Source organism: Microcebus murinus, chromosome 2 (assembly GCF_040939455.1).
Source record: "Microcebus murinus isolate Inina chromosome 2, M.murinus_Inina_mat1.0, whole genome shotgun sequence".
NCBI classification, from domain to species: domain Eukaryota; kingdom Metazoa; phylum Chordata; class Mammalia; order Primates; family Cheirogaleidae; genus Microcebus; species Microcebus murinus.
This window is the reverse complement of record NC_134105.1, coordinates 4,284,003-4,311,341: the sequence shown is the minus strand read 5'-3', so window position 1 is coordinate 4,311,341 and position 27,339 is coordinate 4,284,003. Positions and strand designations below refer to the sequence as shown.

The following is a 27,339-nucleotide window of genomic DNA, read 5'->3' as shown; positions in this document are numbered from 1 at the left end:
GTTATGAGCTATATAATATAAAATCCTACTTCTGGCTGGAGGTAGTGGCTAATACCTGTAATCCCTACATTTTGGGAGGCTGAGGCAGGAGAATCACTTGAGCCAAGGAGTTCTAGGCAGCAGTGAGCTGTGATCATGCTACTGCACTCCAGCCTGGGCAACAGAGTGAGACCCTATCTCTAACATGGAAAAAATAAAAATCCCACTACCCATATATGGAACTTAAGTAATTTACATTATCTACTGTAAGAGTTCTCCATTGCTATAGCAGGACATAGAATTCTTTGCTTTTTGTTAAAATGTACTCAGGCATTTACGCCTGGGCAGCCATAGTGATGTTTGGGAGTACTTTGAATACCAATTTGATTTTATAGAGTACTTTGGGCTTCAAGATAAATTAAAGAGAATCACCTCTCAAATATATGTCCACTCCCACTTGGAAAGCTTTTTATTTCACAGCTTCAATATTAAGATCAATTTCTTGGACTCTATTTTCTTTCATTCAACCAATATTTATTAAGTATCTACTGTGTCTCACACACAGCTTTAAGTGCTGAGGAAGCAGCAATGACTAAAACAAACCCAAACATCATTTTATTCATGGAGAAAACATTCCAGTGGGAGAAAACAGATAGTTATAAATACATGAAGACTTGATGGTGAAAAGTGCTATGGAGAAAAATAAAGTGGGCCTTGGGGAGAGGGCAGGCTACAATTTGGCTGAGGGGGAGTGAGTGTTATGGTGGGTTTAAAGAGTGGTTGGGGAAGGTGACATTTGCATAAATAAGTGATGGACCGAGCTATGCAGATGTAAAAGAAAGATCAGTCGTGGTGGACAGAATATCCCAGAGGCCTTCTTTGAGTTTTGCTTTATTGATTGGCTTTTCTCAGCTAGACTATGGATATATATACTAAGAAATGTTATAGAAAATGAAATACGTATCAGTTGGAGTAAATACAGTTAAAGAGAAAAAAATCATATGAACATGTTAGGTACTTGAGTTCTTTTCTTGACTTCGGACTTGTATTAAAAATATTTTTGTGTGGAGTGTGTGTGCATGTGTGTCCTGGGTGTGTGTGTATAAAGGTTTTTGTGGTTAAAAAAAAATTTTTTTTAACCAAGGTAGTTCTAGTAATTACATTGTGGAATGTTCTTACAGATGAAGTTGTAATTGGTACTTCAAGTTCAGCAGTCAGTCTATGTTTATTATGCTTTTGCTGTTAGTACTGTTCTGAGTAGGGCAAGATAGAAAAGTTTAAGACATTATGTTCTGATCAGAATGGCCAAACTGTCATCTGTACAGTTAACAGTAAACTCACCAGCATAGTTGAATGACAGTAGTTACTGGACTAGTAATTGGGACGTGTGTGTGTGTGTGTGTGTGTGTGTGTGTTTTAGTTTTGATTGTATTTTGTGACCTTGAGAAGGCAGCCATTCTTCTGGGGCTCTAATTGAGGCTGTACTGCTACTACTAATTGTGTGATCTTGAGTTTTATTCCAACACTACTGTTCTTTCTTTTACCCCCTACCTTCTAATCCCAAAGCTTACTTAATATAGTCATCCCTCAGTATCTGTGGAGGATTGGTTCCAGGACTCCCTGAGAATATCAAAATCCCACGGATGCTCCAGTCCCTTATATAACATGGTATAATACTTGCATATAACTTGTGCACATCCTCCTGTATACTGTAAGTCATCTTCAGATTATTTATGATACCTAATATAATATAAAAATGGTGTAAATAGTCGGTATATTGTTTAGGAAATGATGACAAGAAAAAAGTTTGTATGTGTTCAGTTATAGGTATACATATCCATTCAAAAAAAATATTTTTGATCTGTTGTTGGTTGACTCCACGGATGCGGAGCCTGCAGATATGGAGGTCCAACTGTGTTTAATGTCTCACACCTTTGACCTTGAGAAGCCAGCAAATAGAAGCCTGGGGTTATTTTATTTAGTTATTAGGAGGAGAATGTTCACAAATGAGGCCTTGAACCTTTTGGGAAAAACCCTGATTCTGTTTGTTATAAGGTCCCATGTTATGAAAGCAGGACATACTTGTTAATAAAAGATAATTTAATTGCCAGTAGTCCTGGAGGCTGAGGTGGGCGGATTAATTGAGGCCAGGAGTTTGAGGCTGCAGTAAGCTATCCACTGTATTTCCAGCCTGGGCAACAGATAGAGACTCTGTCTCTTTTAAAAAAAAAAATCATTGGAATGTCTCATGTCAAAAAACTACCTGGATATTCAATGTTCTAATAATAATGAACTGACTGGTAGCCCCCTGATGCCAAATATTGCAGTGGGTTCTGTGAACTGTTTTCTGGTGTTGATGTTCTCAGGGTTGTGTATTATCAGTTACCTGTTAGGGTCTTCCTACTCAAAGCAGAGGCTGTAAAGTGCGGCTAATCTAATATAAAAGTAATACAGTTTTCTGATTTGTTACTCTGTACAAAAATAATAAATGTGGTTTTCTTTAGACAATTGGTGCTTTATTTTCAATTATGTGAGTAACTTATTGAAAGCTGCATACTTGTCATATCTTTTTAAAACAAGTATATAGTAAACTTACACACATTTGTGATACAGCTGTCAACAATATATCTTGAGGATTAAAGATTTAATGCAAAATTTTTGAATTGCTGAAAATAGTATTAGACTACTGTTTGTACTCTAAGAAGGATTTTTTCCCCCTTTGAACTGTAAGAATGATGTTAATAAATAATAACAATAAAAATACCTTAAATCTTCAAAGTTATACTTCCTTAGTGCTTTGGCTTATACAGGTTCCCGAAGTCCTGAATATATGTTTCCACTGGCCATTCAACAAATAAGATTACTGTTCAGCATTGTGGATTTGGCTAAATATCTTCTCAAAGTCACAGAGCGACTTTACATGCCATTTCACTTCTACAGCTTGGACCAAATTCCTGGCATCAGCCAGAGAGATTCCCCTTTTGGAGTGTCAGAGAGGGCCTAGTTTTGATTTCATACAGGTTCAAAGTGCTTGAGAAGACTGTTTGCATTGCATAGTGATTCCAGAACTGTAGTTAGGCAAACAAGTTACTGAAAACAAATATGATGTATTGATTTTTCTACTGTGGAAGCATGATGTGCTATGGAATGTCATGTAATATTTGATTTTCATTATTGGGTGTAAATAAACTGAATCCTTTGATATACATACTACATTAGGATGGCACTGTTCACCTTGAAAACTAATAGTCTCTTTCCTTATCTTAATAATATAATGTACTGAAGTCTTATAAATTTGTATTACCAGCTGGTTGAATTAGCTTTTTTTTCCTCTCTGAGGAACAGATTTTATATTTTACTTATCTTAATTGTTAGACATGGGACAAAGGCATTGTCTCCTCATCTTTAGAAATATGTATGTGTAATCATTTTATTGCATGTACACTGATCAACATATCAAATGTCAAAGCCCAGATCTCCTTTTAAGCTGTTATTTGCTTTATAAAATCTTTCTCCTGCTTCTTTCAACATTCATTAACTGAGCTGATCTACTTTGTCTATCTACTTTGTTCCAGACATCTTACTAACTCTTTTGGATTCAGTGATGAAGAAGAAATTTTTCTTGCCTTCATAAAGGTAAAAGTATGAACAATGAGAGATAGTTAACAAGGAATTATGTATTGGTCTGTGATGGATTGCACCACATACACAACTGTGGTCCCATGACATTATAACGGAGCTGAAAGAGTCTTACTGCCTAATGATGTTGTACCCATTGCAATGTCATAGCATAGCACATTACTCCCCTGTTTGTGCTAATGCTGCTGTACAAGGTCCTACTGTGCTGTCAGTTGTATAGGACATGCAATTATGGATGATATATAATACTTGATAATTATAAACAACTATTTTACTTGTTTATGTATTTACTATACTTTTAATCATTATTTTAGAGTGTATGCCTACTTATAAAAAATGTTAAGTATAAAATAACCTGGGGTAGGTCCCCTAGGAGGTATTTGAGAAAAAGGCGGCATTATCATCACAGGAGATGACAGCTCCATTTATGTTACTGCCCCTGAAGACCTTCTAGTGGGACAAGATCTGGAGGAGGAAGACAGTGATATTGATGATCCTGACTCTGACCCTGTGTAGGCCTAGACTAATATGGGTGTTTGTGTCTTAGTTTTTTTTTGTTTGTTTGTTTTTATTTTATTTTATTTATTTATTTTTTTTGAGACAGAGTCTTGCTTTGTTGCCTAGGCTAGAGTGAGTGCCGTGGCGTCAGCCTAGCTCACAGCAACCTCAAACTCCTGGGCTCAAGCAATCCTCCTGCCTCAGCCTCCCAAGTAGCTGGGACTACAGGCATGAGCCACCATGCCCGGCTAATTTTTTCTATATATATTAGTTGGCCAATTAGTTTCTTTCTATTTATAGTAGAGACGGGGTCTCACTCTTGCTCAGGCTGGTTTCGAACTCCCGACCTCGAGCGATCCGCCCGCCTCGGCCTCCCAGAGAGCTAGGATTACAGGCGTGAGCCACCGCGCCTGGCCTGTTTGTTTGTTTTTGAGATAAGGTCTTGCTCTGGCACCTGGGCTGGCATTTAGTGCATAGCTCACTGCAGCCTTAAATTCTTGGGCTCAAGTGGGCCTCCTGCCTCAGCTTCCCAAGTAGCTGGGGACTACAGGCGTGTGCCACTACACCCAACTAATCTTTCTATTTTTTGTAGAGACAGAATCTTGCTATGTTGCTCAGACTGGTCCTGAACTCCTGGCCTCAAACGGTCCTTCCATCTTTGCTTCCGAAAGTACTGAGATTATAGGCATGAGCCACAGTGCCTGGCCTGTATCTTAGTTTTTAACAAAAAAGTTTAAAAAAGGAAATAAAAAAAAAAACAACCATAAAGCTTATAGAATAAGGATATAAAGAAAGAAAATATATTTGTATAGGTGTACAATGTGTTTTTAAGCTAAGTGGTATTACAAAAGAGTCAAAAGTTTAAAAAAATTAAGTTTTATAGAGTAAAAAAAGTTACAGTAAGCTAAGGTTCATTTATTACTGAAGAAAGAAAAAAATTTTCAATAAATTTAATGTAGCCCTAGTACACAGATTGGATTTGTCATTTACAAAGATCACAGTGGTTGCAGTCAAGAAAAGAACACTTCTGAGGTAGAAAGTCTAAGGCTGTGATGGCAATAATGTAAGAGATGTCGTGAGCCAGGACTGGAGCATTTCACACTGGAATGGAGTGAAGTGGGAGGATTCAAGAAATACGTAGAAGATAGAACCTACAGGACTTGGTTATTGAAGGAAGAATCAAGAATACTCCTAGGTTCCTGGCTTGGGTAACTGATAGATAATGGTGTTTGTACCAATTACTGATTTATTGCCCCTCACCTCCAAGCATGTCCTTTACTTCTGCTCTGTGAAAATGGGTCTGGACCCTTTGCCTCTGCCAGCTGGCCTGATGTTAAGCTTTGGCAGTAGAGGGTGTGGAGAGAGAGTGAAGGAAGAAAGAGCTTTACTTGCTGGTTCCAGTGTGCTTGCTGGGCAGGCTGCTGTGGCATGTGGGGCTTCTCCAGTGCCCGGGCTCTTGCCGCTCTCAGCAGCCAGCAGCACTCCCCCAACCCAGGCAGGTTCACAGCTGAGTGCCTCCAGTGAGACACTTCCTCACAAACAACTTTCCTTGGCATTCTAGAGGACGATGCAGGGCAAGTTTCAGAGGGTGTGTTTTCTGAAGTTCTGCTGAGTGTGAGGCCTCTGCAGCAAGGTTTGGATCTCAGCCCTAGGGTTGAGGAGACTCTTCCCTGGGTACACTTTCTCTACCCTAAGGGCAGTAGTGAATTTATGTTATGTTGTATAATAATATATTTGCTGCTATGTTTTATATCATATATTGCTATGTTCTTTAGAGTTCTTTTTACTTCTTACTAGCCAATTTCTCATTACTCCAGTCACCTGTTATAGTTAGAGATTTTTCGTATTTCCTTGTTCAAATTACTGTGTGGTTTCTCTCTCCTGACTGGACTCAATGCTGTTTGGATATAGTGCTCTGATAATATCACAGAAAAGGTACATTTAGGGGAGAGAGACAATGAATTTAGTTTGGGACATGATCAATTTTAAGTACAGAAGAGCCATATGGAGATATCCAAGAGCTTGTTATTATATATGAGTTTGGAGTGAGCTCTGGACTGAAGACCTGGATTGGAGATTGCCCAGGAAGAGTGAGAGGAAAGAAATGACAATATGGTCCAGGATAGAGTCCTGTAAGTCACAGCCTATTCAGATAAAGAGGAGTCCCCTAAGGCTGAGGAAGCCTGATTGGAGTGATGTATTGTTCGTAATATTAATATGTTGTTCAAGGGTTGTTGTGAGGGTGAAATGAGTGAATGTATATAAAGCACCAAGCACAATGTCTGGCACCTAAGCCCTTAGTAAACATGATTACGAACGGAGCCATTGTTGGAGTGCTGGGCACTGTGGTGGGGTCAGAGACAGAAAGATGACCAGGACTGCAGGCTTCACCCTGAGGGATAGGGAGTGGGAAGACAGTTATTAAGTATATTAGAGTGTGTGGCAGGTGTTAGAGGAAAGGCATGAATAAAGTGCCAGGAACTTCTGCCTTAGAGATTCTGATCAGGGATTCCAGAGGAGGTAAGGCTGAGCTGGATCATGAAGGGGTGCAAGCTTGCCCCTTGGAGAAAGGGTTTTCTGAACAGAGGGAACAGCATTAGCAGAGGAAGGACAAGAGTACTTGACAGGCCACTCCCACAGTGGGGTTGTGGCTTGCCCCTTGACTTTGAGGTGGGACATAAATTGGACACACTTTCTAAATAGTTGTTTACTCCACATCCTTATGTTCTGTCTCTCTCATACCTAGATTTGTATCTTGCTTAGTAGCTTTTAAAAAAATTTCTGCAGAACAACTGTTAGTTAATAACAATCTAAAATGATTCAAAACTTTTATTTAGTGTCAGTATTTTAAAGTTTCATTCAATATGAGGTTTTAGTGTTGTAGGTTGAAGTGTTCTAGGAGAAAAGTTGAAATGTACTGCACATAGTACCACTTTATAGGGTTTTACTCTCAGGATTGAATAATTTTTGCATGGTTACTGGACATTGATAAAGCTCAGAACTGTTTATGGTTCGTATGAGTTCTCTTCACCTTATAATTCTTTTTAAAAGGTTCAGTGACTGAAGAAATGGAAATTATTCAATTGTATGACTGTTCTCTCAATAACTCACGTTTTTGGAGATTTAGGAAATAAATGTGATAAACTTTTGATTCCTTGGGGGGAAAAAGTGTCAATTCAGCCTTAAATTCTCTGTGATTTCTTCTGTGTGACTGGAAATCTTTTTTTTTTTTTTTCTCCTTTTTTTCTTTGTCTAGAAGGCAAACTCCTACCCCTCCTTGAATATACAGCCCACTTGTCCGTTTTCTGGTCTTTCTCAAATTTTCTGAATTTGTTCTTACCCAAGAGCTGTCCTAAGATAAGTCTGTTGTAATACTGACATGCTTTCACTGAAGAAAGCATGTATGTGTGTATGTCTATGTGTGTGTATGCTGTGTATGCATGAAATATTTCCAGAAAGTATAAACAAGAAGCTGAAGCTGATAAAAGTGTGTGTGTGTGGCGCACCCCTCTTCAGCACCATGTATATTATGAATTTAAAAAAAAGCCTGTTGTGTGCTTATATTAATTGCTGGAAATTTTAAGTGCCTCCCTGAAATTTTCAAGATGTCAGCCTTGTAGCCTTAGATTTTAGGTGGTAACAAACAAAAACTGCAGCTGAATAGCTAAGGCTTGAATTCTTATTTTCATATTTATATGTGGTATAAATTTTACTGTCAATAAAGCAAAGATGATAATAGAGTTATTAAGAGGTTTAAGTTAGTCCATGAAAAGTGCCAAATATAACATAGTGGATGGTACACATAAATATTAGGTATTATCATCAAGAAACATACAGTTTTATAAGAGAGGCAAAGAATAAATAAATCTTTTCTATGGGTGTGTCTATGGGGGGTACAGTAAGTAAAAGGGAAACCAGAGAAGGCTGTATAAAGAAGGGACCTTTGAGAAGTTCAGAAGGATGATGGAGAGAGAAGTTAAGGAAGGCCATTCCAGAAAGAAAGAGTCCTTTTTTATAAGGTGTAAAAGTATAAAACAATGTGGATGAGTTGGAAAATTCTAGTACTGCGTAATGGTTTGTAGCAGTTTAGGTTATGAAAGATGAAATGGCAGATGATGATAGGTAACATTTATTGAGCACTTAGGCAAGGTAGTATTCTAAGTGGGTTTGTGATTTAATGTATTAAATCCCTATAGTAACCACGATATTGATACTGTAATTACGCTATCAATAGGAGACTGAGGAAGGGAGGTTAAGTAACTTGTTCAAGGTCATGTAAATCAGGCCCATGTTTATGTGTACCCATTACGATGTCTGATGAGACTAGGAGGCAGTAATAGCCCAGACCTTGAACACTGTATAGATTTACATCCATAAGCTTTGGGAAGCCATTAGAGGATTTTAAGCAGTAAAGTGAAACCCTCAGATTTGTACTCTAGGATCACCAATAATGGCTTAGGGACGATGATGAAAGTCTCGCTATCCCTTCCTTCCTATCCCTTCTCCTTCCACCCCATCTCCTTTATGTCCTGAAGAAAATGTACAATTAATTGTAAATTTTAAGAAAAGTAGAAAAGCTCTTTAAACTTTCTTCACTTTGTAATTAATTTGGACACATTTTCAGGACTTCAGCTGTATCAAAATAAAAGCAAGAGGAAATAACACAATTCTATTATTACATACATATTTTAGAATAAGCTCCTCTCTTAATTGTATATTGCTGGGTAACAGTACCCCAAAACAACAGCATAAAACAACATTCAGCATTTATTATCCCACACACTTTTTGTGGGTCAAAAATTTGGGAGTAACTTACCCGGTGGTTCTGGCTTGGAATGTTTTCTCAGGTTGCAGTCATCTGAAGGCTTGACAGGGGCTAGAGGATCCAGTTCCAAGCTAGCTTATTCCCATGGCCAGCAAGTTTGTGCTTGCTGTTGACAGAAGCTTCGGTTCCTTGCCACATAGAACCTAATGGGCTGTTTGAGTGTCTTCATGATATATAAGAGCAAGGTGGAAGCTGCAGTGTCTTTTATGAACTAGCCTTGGAATACTTTATTGAGGGATGATGGCATACAAGGATTTGAGTACTAGGAAGCACAGATCATTGGAGGACATTTTTGAAAACTGGCTACCAGAGTTCTCATGAAAACAGTGAATAGAATAATAAAATTTAGTTAGAAGTGGAAGGAGCCTTAGCCCAGTGGTTTCAAAGTGTGGGCCCTGGGTAAACTAAAATAAAATCCTCTCCCCACACCCTGAGCCAACTGAACGGACCCCCGCCTCTTAGCCAAGAAAAACCTTAAAACGGAGTTTTCCAACATGCCTCATTTTGAGCCTCACCCTGAGCCAACTGAACGGACCCCCCTCTTGGCCAAGAAAAACCTTAAACGGAGTTTTCCAATGTGCCTCATTATACCTGCCCCGTTTGGAGTTTACAATTGACTATATTAATGTAAAGATAATATTAATAAATTTATTAATAGGACCTAAGGGCATGCAAAGCAAAGGTTAAATTACCTGCAGGCCATCAGTTTACTTAACAGATCACTTGAGTATGTTGTGGCTTATTTCTGATTAACAGGCTTCCTTCAAGTATTGCAAGCCTTTAGACAAAAAGCTTTATTCCTTTAAACAATTACAAATTAAAGAATCTTTGAACCCACCTATAACCTGTAAACCCCTCCTCCCTTTGAGATGTCTCTCCTTTTCTGGCCAAACCCAATGTATTCCTTGCATGTATTGATTTATGATTTTACCTGCAATCCCTGTGTCTTTAAAGTGAATAAAACCAAACTGTTATCCAACCTCTTTGGGACCACTTGCTCCAGACTTCTTTGGCATGGTTTCCCAGGGCACGGTTGCATATATTTGGCTCAGAATTAACCTCTTTAAATTATTTTATAGAATTTGGGGTTTTTCCATTAAGCATCACTTGGAAATTTCTTTAAAATGTAAATTATTGGGTCTCTCTCTAGACCTACTGAATTAAGACTCTGGGAGTGACTACCAACACTTTTTTTTTTAAATAGACTTTATATTTTCTTTTTTAAATTTTATTTTAAGTTGTTTATTGTAAGATAATTTACAAATACCTTGCTGTCTTCAGTAATTCCAACAGTGGAGCAACAACTTCTTCTGACAAAACATTAGTAAGTTAAAAACAAATCAGACTTCATATTTTCGAACCATTTTATATTTATAGAAAAATTGAGCAGATAGTACAGGTAGTTCCCAGATACCTACCACATACAGTTTCTCCTATTATTAACATCTTGCATTAGTGTGGCACATTTGTTATAATTGATGAAGCAATATTGACACATTATTATTAACTAAAGTCTGCCACATTAACCCTTTGCACTCGGATGTTGAGTGTGACTCGACATGGCTAGCAAAAATTATAGAGATTAAAATTACTCTTTGAATGTATCAATAATTTGAAATATAAAATAATCCTAATAAATAAGTTTGCATGAAAAGAAACTCCAGTTTTTTATTCTACTGCCATGCTTTGTAAAATCGGGGGTATTTAAAAAATTAAATCGAGTAGAATAAAGGAATTGGGAAAAAAGCAAGCGAGTGCAAAGGGTTAAGGTTCACTCTTTGTGTTGCACATTCTGTGGGCTTTGACAAATGCATAAATGCTTTGTATCCACTGTTACAGTGTCATGCAGAATAGTTTCACCACCATAAAACTCTGGTGCTCCCAGCTTGCTTATCTCTCCCTCCCTCAAACCCTTGGCAACCACTGTCCATAGTTTTTATTTTACTGTTTGTAGTTTTACCTTTTCTAGAATGTCCTATAGTTGGAATCCTATAGTATGTGTCCTTTTCAGACTAGTTTCTTTCACTTAGCAATATGCATTTAATAGTCCTCTTTTTTTTCCTTTCCTTTTTTGGCTTGAGAAAACTCATTTCTTTTTATTGCTGAATAACATTCCATTGTGTGGATGTACCACAGTTTGCATATCCACTCACCAATTAAAGGACATGTTTGTTGTTTCCCATTTTTGGTGATTATGAATAAAACTGCTCCAAATATTTGTGTGAAGATTTTTGTGTGGACATAAGTTTTTCAGTCAAATATGTAGGAGCACAATTGTGGGATTGTTTGGAAGATTCTGTTTAGCTTTGTAAGAAAATGCCATACTGTGCTTCATGTTTGCTGTAGATGTAGGTGCCAGATGCTTCAGTTTCATATAGTTTCCCCCCACCCCCTTTGGCTTTGGGTTTCCCTAAGAAATCCTTAAATAGAGTTTGTTTTGCAGCTGTCAGTTGTAATCCACAGTTATTTATACTGGAGCTCTGTTGATGCGATGGTAAGATGTTGGGGAGGGGAAGAAAGCATTCTGTAATTTTATATTAAATCTCAAGTTTTTTTTTTTTTTTTTTTTTTGGTGGGCCTGAGTCCTTGGGCTGTGCTCTTTAGAAGTTTCTTAGTTTTTTCTTTTACTATTTTTTTCTCTTTTGTGAGACAGAAAGGCAAGAAGAAGCTGGAGTTTCCTTTCCCTAGGTGTGATAGAGCTGGTCCACTCTCCGTTTTCTGCAATTTGTCAAAATTACCATTCAAGTAATGATTACTATATTAGTTTTTGGTTCTTGTAGCTTTCACTTCACACAGTGTGATCTTGTCTGGGATTCTCTGTATTTTCTTGTCTCTCCAGATTTTGGGGTGGTGGTTTGCCCTGTAACATTAGTTTTCTGATGGATCTAAGAAAAGCCATTGATTTCAGTTTGTTTAGGTTTTTTCTTGCTGTGAGGATGCGAGTGATGGCTTCTGAGCTGAAGCTTAAGTCTGGCACTCAGCACTCTTTGTTTTAACAGGTCCCTCCAGGTGACTCTGATGCATGCTAATGCTTGAGAACCGCCCATGTAGCTTCGCTCCTTCATTTTACAGATTTGAACACTGAAGTCCAAAGAGGGTAAATTACTTTTCTAAGATATAATGAGAATAGAATCTGAGTCTCTTGACTAGATCATCTTCAAGCTGTTTTTTGGTATTTCATTATTACCTTCAAAGGAATTAATTATATTTCATATTGTATGTTTTGGAAAGTATCTATGTTTTTTTAATTTTTATTTTATTTTAGCGTATTATGGGGGTAGTATCTATGTTTTGATGGTTCACTTATTTGAATCCTTTATATTTACCTCAAGTTAAGCTCTGGATATATTTGTACACATTGTCATAGCTACCTGAAAGCTCATTTGAAATGTTCTCTTTGACAGAAATATCACGTACCTCAGGTGTGAGGTGTGTTTTTGTTTTTGTTTTTAGCTATAGTTTCGCTCTGATGCCCCAGGCAGAGTGCAGTGGAGTCATCACAGCTCAACTGCAAACTCCAGCTCCTGGGCTCAAGTGATCCTCCTGCCTCAGTCTTCCAAAGTTCCTGGGTTATAGGCATGAGCCACTGTGTCCCGGCCATTGTTGGGAGTAAAACAGTATCTTATGTAGAAAATTCTACGCCCCCCCCGCCCTTAATCTTTATAGGAATTTTTTTTTTTTTTTTTTTTTTTTGAGACAGAGTCTCACTTTGTTGTCCAGGCTAGAGTGAGTGCCGTGGCGTCAGCCTAGCTCACAGCAACCTCAAACTCCTGGGCTTGAGTGATCCTTCTGCCTCAGCCTCCCGAGTAGCTGGGACTACAGGCATGCGCCACCATGCCCGGCTAATTTTTTTTTATATATATATCAGTTGGCCAATTAATTTCTTTCTATTTATAGTAGAGACGGGGTCTCGCTCTTGCTCAGGCTGGTTTTGAACTCCTGACCTCGAGCAATCCGCCCGCCTCGGCCTCCCAAGAGCTAGGATTACAGGCGTGAGCCACAGCGCCCGGCCTCTTTATAGGAATTTTTTAAAGTTCCTAAAAGAAAACCTTAGCACTCTTCATTCAGTCTCTTGAAAATCCTAATATGAACCATCATGTGAGATAAATCAGCTGCATCTGTCAGTTCTTCCTTCCCATAAGTTCCCATCATTTCATTTCCTTAATTTTGATTTTTTACTTAATTTTTAGTATAGAGTGGATAGCAGCTGTAACCCCTTTTTTTTATTTCCAAGCCAACTCCCCTCTTTAGCTCATGCACATGACATTCCTCACAGTTTTGATCTGGAGACTTTTTCTGTAAAGAGCCAGATACAGTAAATAAGCTTTGCAGGTCCTATGGTCTGTGTTGCAACTACTCAATGCTGCACTTGTGGTGAGAAAGCAGCCAACCAAAGACAATATGTAAGCAAATGGGTGTGACTGAGTTCCAGTAAAACTTTATTTTCCAAAACGGTATGTGGTCTCTTGGCCCTAGTTGGCTAGTCCCTTTTCTAGAGCCTATGGAAATCTTATTTTGACATCTGTGCTCCAAAGGATGCCATTATTTTTGTTTATTGGAGCCCTAAGATTACTTTTATTAGGTTGCTTTTCAGAAGTAATAATACATATTTGGGTGTAGAACAGTGCATCTAAGTTTTGGCTTCTTTTTTGAGGCATGTTTTGTTGGTGTTAAAGCATACAGACTTTCCCCCCTCTAAACGTGGTTTGAATAGTGTTGATTTTTTTTTAGGGTCTCTTGCCAATCTAGATTAAAACAAAGAAGAAAAAACCCTCGTCATTTACTGTAACTGCTGAGGCAAACTATACTACCAGTGGTGTATGGTAAAGCATGTCTTTTAATAAGTTCTTAGATATAAAGACTAATAGGAAGTCTCAAGTTATGATGTGTTACAGGTGCCTATGGAGCCATTAGGTTAGAGGAATGATTTTAATTTACTTAAAACCCTTGCCAGGTTGCTCATTGCCTGCATACTCAGTAAAAGTTAATATTGGTATTTGTGCTTTGCAGCTAGCACAGTGTTGGTTGCACTGGCTTCTCATTAGTGCCTTAAGATCCCTTTAGTATCTCTGTTTGCCTGACAAGAGAAAAGGCAGGAGCTGAGAGAGATGCTAGCTGCAGAAGTAGACCCTGGGGAGCATTGGCCATATTGGCTGAGGTTCTTGTGTGTGGTCAAATGTGTGAACTTGGGGTTTTGCTAGACAGAATTCCTGACCACATGGGTTAATTAATATATGCCATAAGTGATCTTTGTTTTAGGGACTTCTGCAATTTGGGCTATTTAAAACTTTTAAAAAATACATGCAAATTAGATAATTCTGTTTTGGGTGCATTCCTGTCCTTTGGGGAAGTACTACTGACTTATAATAATGGTGGGTAATTGAAATGTTATAGGTTTTAATAATGACTACTACTATACGAATCCATTAAAAAATGGTCAATCTACAATATTAGAATACCAAAAGCTTGCTTAATTAGAAGAGTCTTAGGATTAGAATTTAATTATTTCAGACTAAAAAGAATATCAGACAGAAACTCTAGAGGGCAGTGTAACTCAGCATGTTATTCTTCTTTTGGCACTTAAATTTTGCTTTGAAAAAATAATCCAGGTTTTATGAACTCTTTCTCCACTAACATGGTTTACCACTTTGGTAGAAATGTGAGCTTTAGAAAGAAGTGCTCTGGTTTGGCTTAGAAAGGGTAGATAATATAATTATTTGGTCCTAGGGAATATTCTTGCTTGGTTTAAATCATACTGGCTTAGAAAAACTGGAATTCTCGTATTCGACTAAACAGAATTGAGTTTGCTTTTTAGGCATTTGTGGAACATTAAGCAAAAGGAATGGTATCAAAGGAATAGAATATCTTGTGTTTTCAAATCTTTTGGGGTAGGAAGTAAATTTGAATTCTATATCAGAGAATTTGAACAAATGGGAAGAGCGTGACTTATTCTGAAACATTTTCAACAACTGTAAATTGTAAGAGTTGGTAAATGTCTGTATCAATTAATGTTGAGCCTTTCAGAACTTGTAGAACACTTGAATTTACCAAAACCCAAAGCATATTATGCCTATCACAGCCACTTTTTCTTCTAACTTTTAAACTTTTCTGTATTTCCAGGGAAATCTAATCTGTATTTTTTTTTTACTCATTTGCACATAAGTAATCAAATGTGACTTGGAAAGAACTGTTCTGAAGCCTAAGAAACTTTAAGGGCCTTTAAATTTTTTCTCCCTTACACGTAGAAAGTGGGGATTACAAAGGGCAAACTAATGAGTCTTCTAGAATTTTAGTTTCAAGATTTTTAAGTTATTGTAAATTTGAGAAGCAGTTATTTGTGTTTTCTGGTGTTATTACAGTGTGGAAATTGGTATATCTCATGGTTAAGTGTGACTGACAGACATTTGGGATTTTTAGTTTTTAGTTTTAATTTTGACCTATTAGAATGACCTCAAATAAGATATGATCCCCTCCCAGGTTTTCATTTACTTTATCTGATCTAGGATAATTCAAGTTTACTTTCATGCTCGAAATGCATGTTCATTAAAGCGTATTGAAATTCTTGGATGAAAGATTCTATATAAGTGCTAATAGTGCAAATTTAAGAAATATACCATATAGAGATTCTGCTTCTGGTGTGTTCACGTTGGTTTATAGATACCAATCAAAGTGAAATCTGTCTTCTCTTTTTTTTGTTTGTCTAATTATTTAAGAGAGTTACTCCATACTGTTGGTTTCTACCTTTTAGTTGGATAAAGTAGTTATTTTGACTTAGTTACAATTATTTCTTCTTTAGAAAGAAACCAGTAGTTTTTTGTTTGTTTGTTTTGTTTTGTTTTTTGAGACAGAGTCTCTGTTGTCTGGGCTAGAGTGCCGTGGCTCACAGCAACCTCAAACTCCTGAGCTCAAGCAATCCTCCTGCCTCAGCATCCCAAGTAGCTGGGACTACAGGCATGTGCCACCATGCCTGGTGGCATATATACACACTAATACACACACACACACACACACACACACATATATATATATATATATGGAGAGAGAGAGAGAGAGAGAGAGAGAGAGAGAGAGAGAGAGAGAGACCAGCTAATTTCTTTCTATTTATAGTAGAGACGGGTCTCACTCTTGCTCAGGCTGGTTTTGAACTCCTGAGTTTAAATGATCCGACCTTGTATCTAAAAAAAATAGATAAATAAACTACAAAAAAATTGGTTTGGGAAAACCAATTTACCCGTTTCCCAGGTTTACCTGTTTGAGTTTCCATCTTGATTCTTTTCTTTTTGTTCTTCTCTCTGGTGGGAACAGCTCCTTTTGCTCTAGAGAAAAATTTTTCTCCAGCTCTGATTATCAATTGTCTTGAATTGTCTATCTAAATATTTTATTTTATATGGATACGTGCCTTTGGGTATTACATAAGAGGATCACGTGTTATCATCAAATGGCAATTTTAGATCTGGGATAATTCGTGAAATGGAGATGTCATCTGATCAACGCTATCAGGAATTTGCTTTCCAACTCCAGATTTGCCCATTACAGGACATTTCCTTTTTAGTATTTATACCCCTCTTGGTCAAGTAGCTGTCCATCGTTCCTTAATGACATGCTTGGTAACTTTCTTACAATAGCTAGAATAGGAATGGACTATCTTTTTCTGAAAAGGGCCAAATAGTAAATACTTTAGGCTTTGTGGGCCATCTCTGTTGCAGTTATTCAGCCTTGCCTTTGTAGTACAAAAACAACCATAGATAATATGTAAAGGAATAAGTATGACTGTTTCCATATGGACACTGAAATTTGAATTTCCTATAATTTTCATGTGTCATGGAATGCTTTTCTTCTTTTGATTCCCCCAACCCCCACCCTCCAGCCATTTGTAAGTTTAGAAACAATTCTTTGCTTGTTGACTACAAAAGCAGGTAGTGGGGTAGGTTTAACCCATGGGCCATTTTTGCCAACCCCTGAGCTGGAAATCCAAAGAAAGACATGTGTATAGAAGTGGTTACTTATTGACAACTTTAAGCAAATATCTAGGGTTTTTCTTGCTACTAAAGATAAAATATATGTATTTCTTAGTATGATAGATAATATAAATGATATCATTTTTAATGCTAACTTTAGAGTCTAGGGATAGAATACCTTTGGGCAGTAAAAGATGAAAGCTGGTTTTCTTTGTCAGATATTAAATGTAGAAAATTGCCAACGGCTATGGAACAAAACTCTTTGATTTTCAAGTTGACTTGTAAGGCTCTATAGAATTCACAGGAACTATATAGATTTGTTTGATATAAGGGCTTCATTTAAGGGAGAGATTGCCTTCAAGGCGATTTCAGCTTGTGATTTCTATTTTGGTGTGTTCTGTCCCTACCTGATGATTTGTGCAATGTAATGATGGTAATTCAGAGCTAGAAAGTAGGTTGTTTCTAATTTTGATTTTTTAGCATTATGGTTTTTTTTTTATCTGAAATACTGAAAGAGCCAACTATCTTCTGTATAGGTAGGGGTTTCCTTCCTCCTGCTTAAACTTAAAACCACAGCCTCTTAGCTTTTGTTGGCACTAAATAATGCTTGGACACTATATATTTCACAGCAGACATATGTTTTTCTACTTAATATTAAGCAGTTGCTTAATTTGAAGAACTGTTATTTCTGTCGATCCTTGCTATGAGAAAATTCAGTGTACACAGCACAGTCTGAATTAATAGGGCTCAAACTCATTAGGGCATGAAATGGTTTAATCAATGGCCAACCCTTTAAAGACTTTGTCAGGCAGCATTCTAAAACATTTGAGGAAAAAAAATGATTAGCGGTTAAAAACACTTTTTGTTTTTAAAAGCTATCTTGAATAACTTCTGAGGTTGCTCCCAGGTTGTGTTTAGAGGGGATGAAAAATCATATTTGTATACTTTATATTGAACCACAGCCATTCAATCTAATTACTGATCTCTTGGTAAAAGCACTTTCAGACACTGACTTGTTTATTCATCCTTATTTCTAACCTGAGGGTATATTGTAGCTGAGTTGTTAGATTTTCTTCCTCTTTGTCATTCTGCAGTTTTATGTAACACTGGTCCCCCCACCCACCGTTTTGGTAATGGCTGAATTGATGTTTTGTGAGACTTCAGGATTTGATAGCTGTGGATCAACATTCCCTTCTAAAAATCCTCTCTTTTCTCTAATGGAAGTTTGAATTGGTTTATGCTTTGGGTAGTTTATAAGTAAGTAAAGAGTCAAAAGGGGAAACCTATATTGACTGATTAATTGGATTTCCATGTCAAATAGCCTTTTATTTTGGGGTGCAGAACTTGAGTTTAAATCCAGGTTGTGAAACTGATTTTATAGTCAAATCTCAGGTATTCATGGGGAACTGGTTTGAGGACTACCCTCTAAGGATATTAAAATCTTAGAATGCTCAAGAATCTTAATATAACATGGTATATACTATTTGCATTATAACCTATGCACACATGCCCATATATTTTAAATCAGCTTTGTATTACTTATAATACTTAATACAATGCAAATGCTATGTAAATAGTTATTATACTCTATTGTTTAGGGAATAGTGACAAAAAAGAAGTCTCTGTACAGTACAGAGGCAACTAAACTTTCCCCCCCTCCCTGAATATTTGGAAAACCACAGATCCAGAATCTGTGGATACAGAGGGCCAACTCTATGGCTTTATTGAAGAGGTTTTAACATCTTTGTCCTTCTGTTTGATCATTAATAAAGTGGAGGAAATCATAGTACCCATCCTATAGGAATGTTGTCATATATTGAAAATATTTCAAGACCAGTGTTATAGGTTAAATTGTGTCCCCTGTCAAAAGGCAAAATTACAGCAAATCTAGTTTAAAGATTTCAGTTGGCTTTATTTGCAGTTCTAGAAATGGGTGATACTTTATTCCATAAAACAGAGTAATTGTTCCAGTGAGTCTTATCAGAGGAGGTTGGCTTTATAGACAGAAAAAGGGCTGAAGAAAGCAAAAACAAAGAAAAAAAAGTACCAACTTGCTTGACATATAAGGTTGCCACAGTCTTTTGATTATTTAAAAAAAGCAAAAACAAAAAACCAACCAAAACACCCACAATATCTGAGAAGCACAGGAAAGCAAAACACTGTAAAACAAGATATGCCTGTAGCTCTATGCCATTGCTATCAATACAGAGATGAGGTTTTACATTATTAGGATGATTTAGTTTTGAGTTATGATGTTAACTAGCGCTCAGTGACCTATCTCGCATGTTTAAGCAGTCAGGAGGGACAACGTGTTTGCCAGATTGTAGTTAAAATATCTAAGAGGTCAGCAGCCTTTCCATCAGAGAGATGAAGCTGCCAAATCCCACTGGCCCTAGTAAAGGTGCTTCATTTCCACTCAGAAGAGGTTTTAAGAATTTCTTGGGTGGAGAAAACCAAAAACTCTTTCAGCTCAACTCGTCCACATCTTGGGATCTTGTGTTCAGGCCTGTAGGTGAGTCTCAGGCATGTTGAAGGGTGTAGGAAAGCAGACCTCTTCACTGCTCCCAGCTGTCTGAGAATGCAGTGTGAACTATCCAGGCTGTGACAGCTTAGAGCAGTGTCTTAAAAGTGGGGTGCAGCTTCTCCAAAGACAAGATGTGCAAGATGACCTGTTGGGGTACAGGAGAAATATTAAAACTTACACTTTTTTTAGTAGGGCCTGGATGTATTTCATATAGTAATATACATATTTTGGGATGTGTGCTGCTTGTTTACTCTTGGAGTTATAAGAATACCCCTACAATGGCCTATAGGGCCTACTCTGAGCTCTGACTCATCTGTTGCTTGCACTCCCTCTTCCCCTATTATGTTCTAGTCCCTCTGGCCTTTCTTCTGTTTCTTAAACAAGCTTTTGGCCTGGTGGTTCCCTTTGCCTAGATTTGCCCTTCCCTGGAGATCCACCTGATGCTCTTGGATAACTTCCTTAACTCCTTAAAGGGTTTGCTCAAACTTCATTTCTCCATAAGTCCTACCCTGACCACCCATTTTAATACTTTAGCCGGTACCCTCTGCACTCATTTAATCCTACTTACCTTGCTTTACTTTTTCCTTAGCACTTACTGCCTTGGGATATACTGTATAATGTGTTTATTTAATCTTTGGTTATTGTTTGCTTCTCCCTGCAGAATATAAATTCCATGAGGCCAGGACTCTCTTTGTACTTTGTTTGCAGATATACTTCAAGTGCTTAGAACAGTGCCTGTTCTATACATTTTTGTTGAAAGAATGACACATCTGGCACATAGTAGGCCTAGTAAGTTTCTTAATGAATAAATTATTTAGGAAGATTTAGGAATACATAAATGAATAAAACATGCTCTATGCCCTGAAGTGGCTTCATGTAGCAGTGAAAACCAATTATAGAAAACAATTTTAAATCTGTGAGAAATGCAGCAGTAGAATTATGTTGAGGGAAGAGAGGTGGCATGAAGGGAGTGATTGATTCTCTGAGTGGTAGTATTTAAATAATTTATTTTAAGTGTTTTGAGAATAGTGGTAGTTTTTGATCCATTAACTGTTGGTAGACCTATTTTAGTCCAAAGAGAGTGGAAATGGAAATTATTTGAATAAAGTGCTTATGACTCTGTAGAGACCCTTTCTTTGATAGACATTTGTCTTTCCTCTAACTTCATTAAGCAGATGGCAAATCTCAATCATTTGTTCCTCTGTTTATGTTGTATAAGTTGGTGTTACTTCAATCATTTCATTAGTTCTGCTTTAGTAAATATATGGCGGGGTGCCTATTAGAAATGTATCAATATCTCCTACCCCCATTTCTGATGTATCTTGGGCCCCTTTGGATATTTATTAATAATAATAATATCTTAAGGACATAAATTTGGAACAAAAGGAATCATTTAGTGCTGGATTAGTTTATAAAAATTGTTAGATGGAATGCTTGTACTGTAGCATTTTGACATTGCTCAGCGGCTGTGTGGCTCCACTGCACTCTGTAGTAGTGAGTGGTAAAGGGGAGGGAGGAGGCAGGAGGCAGTAAACGGGTTTGCTGCTGAGACAGGCACTGCCTTTTGTGATAGATGCTCAGCTTGCAGGACCCAGGTGAGCATCCGTCTAACACATTCTATGCCCATCCATTATACATCATGCAGCAGCAGTGGTAACAAGGACGAAAAGCAAAATGCTGATTTTGCTGCTCCCCTCTGCTTCCCCCACCACCCTCCCTTTACACAGTGATGTGCTTTCCAAACAAACAATGGGTTACTAATCTCACTGATGGGATGAATTTAGGCCCTGGCTGATTGTTTTACCCAGGTTCTTAAAATAAGTTCGGCAGAGTCCAAGATGACCATGCTAATAATACCTAACATTCATTGAGCATTGCCTGTGGGCTGGGCACTCTGATCAAGGCTTTACATGAATTTTTTCATTTCATCATGATAACCTTGTGCAGAAGGTACTATTATTAATCACATTCTACAGATGAGTATATTGAGATTTAATATGGGCATACAGAGACTTGCCCATGGTTTACTGGTTACCTAGTTAGTAAATTATAAATCAGGAAGAACCCCAGCCATCTCATTTCAGGCCTGCAGCTCTCTACCTCTAGGCTAAATGTGGTAAAGACTGGGAAGCTCAGGTGGAACTAGGGATAAACCTGTTCTTAGAGTACCAGATGAGGCAGAGCCTCCCTCATCACTTAAAATCACATAGGGCTAAACTTCACCATTGGTGAAATTAAACTGCAGTTTTATCTCCAGAACTAAAAGCAATTTCAACTGTCTAATACCTTGCTTGAGGTTTGCACCGTATCTTTTGTCTTATGAGATATAAGGCATTTCTGCCTTTGCCTTTGTGCTTGCTGGATTTTCTTCAATTTGCCACTCTTTAGTGTAGAAACAGGCACACTGCCTCAGCTAGTGGGGACTTAAAAACAGCAGTAGGAGAGGTTAGATTCTTATCTGACCCTATTTTTAAAGAAAATCTGTAAAGTTCTAGAAACAGCTTTAGAATTTACAATTTTAGGAATTTATATGAATACCCAATATTGCCTATTGTGAATCGACTTCTTTCATATGTTGTACTTTCTCTTGCTCTTACTCTCATATTCTCTCTGAGCAAAGAAATGGAGACTATAACAAGGATGCTATTGGTAAAACAGATGTTTCTTACTTGAAATTGCATGCACTTATGGTCTTGTGTGTTAACCACTCTTAACAACTGTGTTTACTATTGAAACTGGATATACAGACTTTGATTATAGTTTAGCCAGCTTGTCTTATACTGTTCTCCTGTAAATAGATTATTTTTAGTTTAAATTTTTACTGCAAGCCCTTTCCCACTACTTAATTGACTCTTCCATCACCACTTGCAGTGAACATGTCAGCATTCCCATGGATGCTGAGCACATACGGTATAGTCGGCACAGTGGCAGTTTCTATGTGGGTTACTGGACTCTTTTGATCACTTTTAATGCTGAAAATGTGATCCATTCTGGTCACCTTCCAGTCCTTCTAATGAAATCTAGGGAGTATATGTCTGTCTCCTTTCAGAGTTTATCCTAATAGCTCTTCGTGGTCATTGTAAAATTACCCATCTGTAATTTAACAGATTGCAAATGAAATAGATATTCCAGTATTTGTTTTGCTACTGCCTAATGAAACCTCTGTTTGAGTCATTGAATACTTTCAAAGCATAACCTTTAAAGTATGTTTCCACATCTTAATTTGCCACTTGGCACATTTAGTTCTAACAAACCAGAACTAAAGGAATTTAGTTTAAATTTAGTTTAAATTTTGTTTCATGAGAAACTGCTTGCTAAGCATTAATTTAGGTCTTCTTTGAGGATTATTAATGAACTCGTGAAGTGTAGGTAAGGACTTTTTATTGACAAAACAACAGCATTAAAATTCAGTAGTATTCTCAATCAATGACAAGGCATTATGTTTGAGAGATGCTGAAACTGCCACTGTTGACCTAATGATTAGCTTGCAATTTAAAACATCCTGGATTTTCCTTTCTTTTATCTATCTTGTTCTTTCTTTTTTTTTAAAAAAGCCATCAGCTGATTATGTAACATAACTGAATAGACAAATGGTTGAAATGCTAAAAATTGTTTTAAAATTCATGTTGTTTAAAGCTAAATGATATATTTGTACTTTTGCTTACAACTTTTAAAAGCTGTTACTTCAGTAAGTGATATATTTCTCATTTATGTGTATTAAATTATAGTGATTGAGTTGGTTGTTAAATTTTTTTTTGTGTGTGTGAGATTCTGTTTTTTCTTTCTTTTTGGTCTGAAATTATTATTATGGAGTGGCTAAATTTCAAGAGTCTTGCCAACAGATGGCAAAATGTAGTACAACTTCCCCTGTGAAGAAAAATAAATTTCAGTTAAAATGATTGATTGTCTCTTTGGCTAGGTTTTCCTTTTTTTCTTTCAAATTCTGAAATTTTACTATTTTCTTCACCAGGTGGCCAAAGTACAGTAGAATGCTAATAGTATGTATTAGTGAATTTTTAAAAAAACAGTAGCTAAGGTCTTTCAGCAATGTTTTTGTTAATTTTTAATTTAATGCAGTTTTATATAGGTAACATATGTGTATGGATTTAAAGACTCAAATGATATCACAAGGTTTATTTACTTATTTTAGTAGTTTTGTGTTCTATCCCTCTCAACCTTGAGTTCTCCCCAGAGGCAACTTGTTTTAACTTTTTAAACCATTTGTGTTGCTATTTACCTCAGTATTGCTATAGGATATGCTTATGTTTTTATTTTCTATTTTAGACATTATTTGCTAAGTTCAGCAATGAGAAATGAGGATTTAGCTTTTTTATAACTTTCCCCTCCTCCATATTCCCAATGCAGTTACATCACAGTTTGTCATTAAATCAGTATTGAATATTTGTGTTATTATGTAATGTATATATTGTTATAGCTGAAACAAATACTGTGGTATGGTTTAATTCCATTTCTCACACAACTTGTTCAGTTTTATTCCTGGAATTAATAATTGTCTCTCTTTTTTGTTTATTTGCTTAGTTTTGTATGTTCCTGTACCTAAATCAGCCTAGTATTTTCCAGCAGAACTATTTAAACTCCTCTCAATGTAATGGAAAATATTAGGTAATCTATATATTACTTTCTGCGGCGTCCTTCTGGAACCCTGTGTCTTGACTTAGTGTCTAAATCTGCCACTGAGCTATTGAAAGGGGTTTTCCCTTTCATTTCATTCTAGTCATCTCCTCAGAGACCATTTTTCACAGGTTTTTGTTTGGTTCCCTCGTTTGTGGAGTATCTTCCTGAGAAGGGTACATTTTTGCTGTGTGTGTCTGAAAATGTCTTTATTTTATATTCATACTTGTTTCACAGTTTGGGTATAGAATTTTAAATAGGAGACTTTTTCCTCAAAATTTTGAAGGCATCACTCTGTTGCCTTCTGATTTCTAGGAAAGAAGCCTGAGAGTAATATAGTGTACACTAAACTGAAAACCAGTAGGAGCCTTTTAGGATTAGTTATTTGAGTGATGCCTTTGGAAAAATAAAATGATTAAAATGATACCTTCTGAACCATAAGGAAAAAGATAAGGTTGAGGGAATTTTCATTTTATTCCCATCTGTTAAATGAGGGAATTCAATCCCCTCTAGGGACATTGTAGAGGTAAACATTAAAAACTTTTAAAGTAGCTATAACCATCGAATTGAAAATCACTTTGATTTATTTCCCTTCTTTACACACCTAGGGGTAGATGGCAAACTTTTGTGGTAATAGATCTTTGTATTTTAAAGCATTTCATGGTGATACTATGATTTTCCAATCACTACCCTTTAAACGCTAAATGAATTTTAAATTGGTATGTTAAGTGTATTAAAATATTTGGATATTTTGGCTTAAAGTGTTCATAATATAACATTTAATTCAATGTAAAATGGAGTCCACAAATGAAAATCCCTTCTTTTTGATGGCCTCCATAAACAAAGGATAAATAAAGAATAGAATCAGCTAATTGTATTTTTTAAAATAAAATGTCTTCAATGTTAGGTATGTTATGAATTTGTTTAGGACCCTAGTAGCATTTAAAAATTTTTTTTTTTAAATTTCTTAAAAGCAGAAACTTCTGTTGGGGCTAAAAATTTTTTGTTAGTTTTCATTGACTTAGTTTTTAAGCAAGAATTTGCATTCAAGAAAGATTGTTATTATGTTTGATGATAATGTTTAATATCAGTATAATGATTAGGAATTAGGTAATCAATAGAAAATGTATATAAAATGGCAAGTATCAATTCTTAACCCACTGCTAATTGTTTCTAGGAGGCTAAATTAGCATTGGTTACTATGCTTTTTCTTTAGCCTTTATAAATTATCTCAAAAGACAAATTATACCTCTGCTAGTTACTAAATTAGCTCCTATTTGATGTTAGAAGATATCTTACCAGATTTATGATTTAGATTTTATAACAAGTCTTATTTTGATATGCTTTTCTAGTTATATGGGTACCTTTTTAGTTTTTTCCCTAGGGACATTAATCCTTGGCTAGAAAGAATAAACTGTAGTCCTCCATAACAGCTGACTACAAACTGTAATCATGATGCCTTGGACTATTAAAACAAACATTTCTCAACCTTATAGCACAGATCTCCTGTTTTTAAAGCTTTTCTGACCTTCTTGAGAAAAAGACCAATATAGCTATGGTTACATCCTGTGGTTATTTTCATTAAAAAAAATCTATTGAATTTTTGTAAAACTCTTGAGTATAAAAGTGATTAATGTACCAAAAAATGTAAATAGCACAGGGCTCATGTCTGATCTTTGCTAGGCCTTCAATAAAAGATAATAGAACCAAGTCAGCTTTTAAGGTGTCTCTGTTTGTTCAACGTCTGCTACAATTGGAATGTCAGGAAAATCTCACATTAAAAGGCCTGCCCTAATCTGGAGAGATTGTAAAGGAAGCATTTGGCAGTCATTTCCTTTCACTTGTTAGAAGGAACATGCTTTACTTTATAATTGTTTAAACATGCCAGAGTCAGCTGTTAGGGCCCTTATATTTTTTAATTGTAACTTTTAATTGTTAGCTTGCTCTGAAGATTGGAGGGGATGGATTGGATGACCAGTGTTTAGATTTTATTGTTGGAATTAATCAGATGATATAAACATTAGAAATTAGCCTATGTCTTCCTTTGTACTAAGGTGTGTTTCTTGCAGGCCAAGTATTTGCTCTTTTAGTCAGGTAAAATAAAACTCCAGAATGGATGTTCAGCATTTTGTCTTTATGACAATCTCACTGACCTCTAATCTCTCCCTCAAAAGAAAAGACAAGAAACTACCCAGTGTTGTTTAGGTTGAATATTCGTGAAACTGTGACTTTTGATCTTTCTTTTAGCCAGTATATATACCATGTTTGATTATATATTTTGAACTAGACTGTTTTGACATTCTCTAGAGAGAAGTGATTTGTTTTTAGACAGAAAGTTACTGGATCAGTAATGCTACCTATGATCTGGCAACTGGCAAATGGTATTTTTTTCTTTTTTTTTTTTAGACAGTTTTCCTCTGTCACCTGGGCTAGAGTGCAGTGGCATCATAGCTCACTGCAACCTTGAACTTCTGGGCTCAAGTGATTCTCCTGCCTCAGCTTCCTGAGTAGCTGGGACTACAGGTGCATGAAACCATGCCCAGCTAATTTTTTCTATTTTTTTAAGTAGAGATGGGGTTCTGGCCCTTGCTCAGGCTGCTCTTGATCTCCTGACCTCAAGCAATCTTTCCACCTTGGCCTTCCAGAATGTTAGGATTACAGATGTGAGCCACCATGCCTGGCTAGAAATCTGTTCTTAACTGTGTTTTGCCTTTTCAGAGTATTTGTAATTTCATCTGTATGATCTAAGCTCTCTAGTGAGTTTTGAAATAGAAATGAAAATGTCCTTAAAAGATTTAAAGTATATGTTATATTAGAGATCTTTCTGTCTGAAGTTTTTTAAAGATTATTTCACAACCTACATTGATGAGAGGGCTGCATACTTCTAAAAACTATTAAATAAAACTTCCAGGCCTGACCTTTAATTGATGACTTATGTCAGAAGAGTTTGATGTGAGTGACCACAGGAACCTAGTGCCTGTACTTTCTGTTCTTGTAAAAGTGAGTTCTAGGTTGAAATTCAACAGTATTTACCTAGGTTGAAATTCTCATAATTTTATTGCTAAATAGAAAATAATACATGTTTATAAAGATTCTAGCATTAAAGGACATAAAAACATACTTCTCTAATAGTCATGGATTATTTGCCTAATTATTGTACCATATGTTCATGGCTCTCTGTGTAAGTCTTTTTTCATGGATGTAATTATCACTAACCTAATTGATTTAATATTTTATATTTCTATTCTTTAGCACTTTTACTTACAAAGAAGCATATGTGAGTA

General features: G+C 36.5%; 1 protein-coding gene across 4 annotated transcripts in view; it reads left to right on the top strand.

The window, feature by feature from the left end:
- RERE (arginine-glutamic acid dipeptide repeats) overlaps positions 1–27,339 on the top strand; it is a 405,018-nt gene that overhangs the window by 67,730 nt on the left and 309,949 nt on the right. For 2 of the 4 annotated variants that reach the window (XM_012791482.3, XM_075993744.1), the window contains one exon: positions 3,555–3,615. The exons of the other annotated variants lie outside the window; for them this stretch is intronic. The gene's annotated coding sequence lies outside the window, so the exon portion shown is untranslated. The remainder of the gene's footprint in view (positions 1–3,554; positions 3,616–27,339) is intronic. 4 annotated transcript variants of the gene reach the window in all.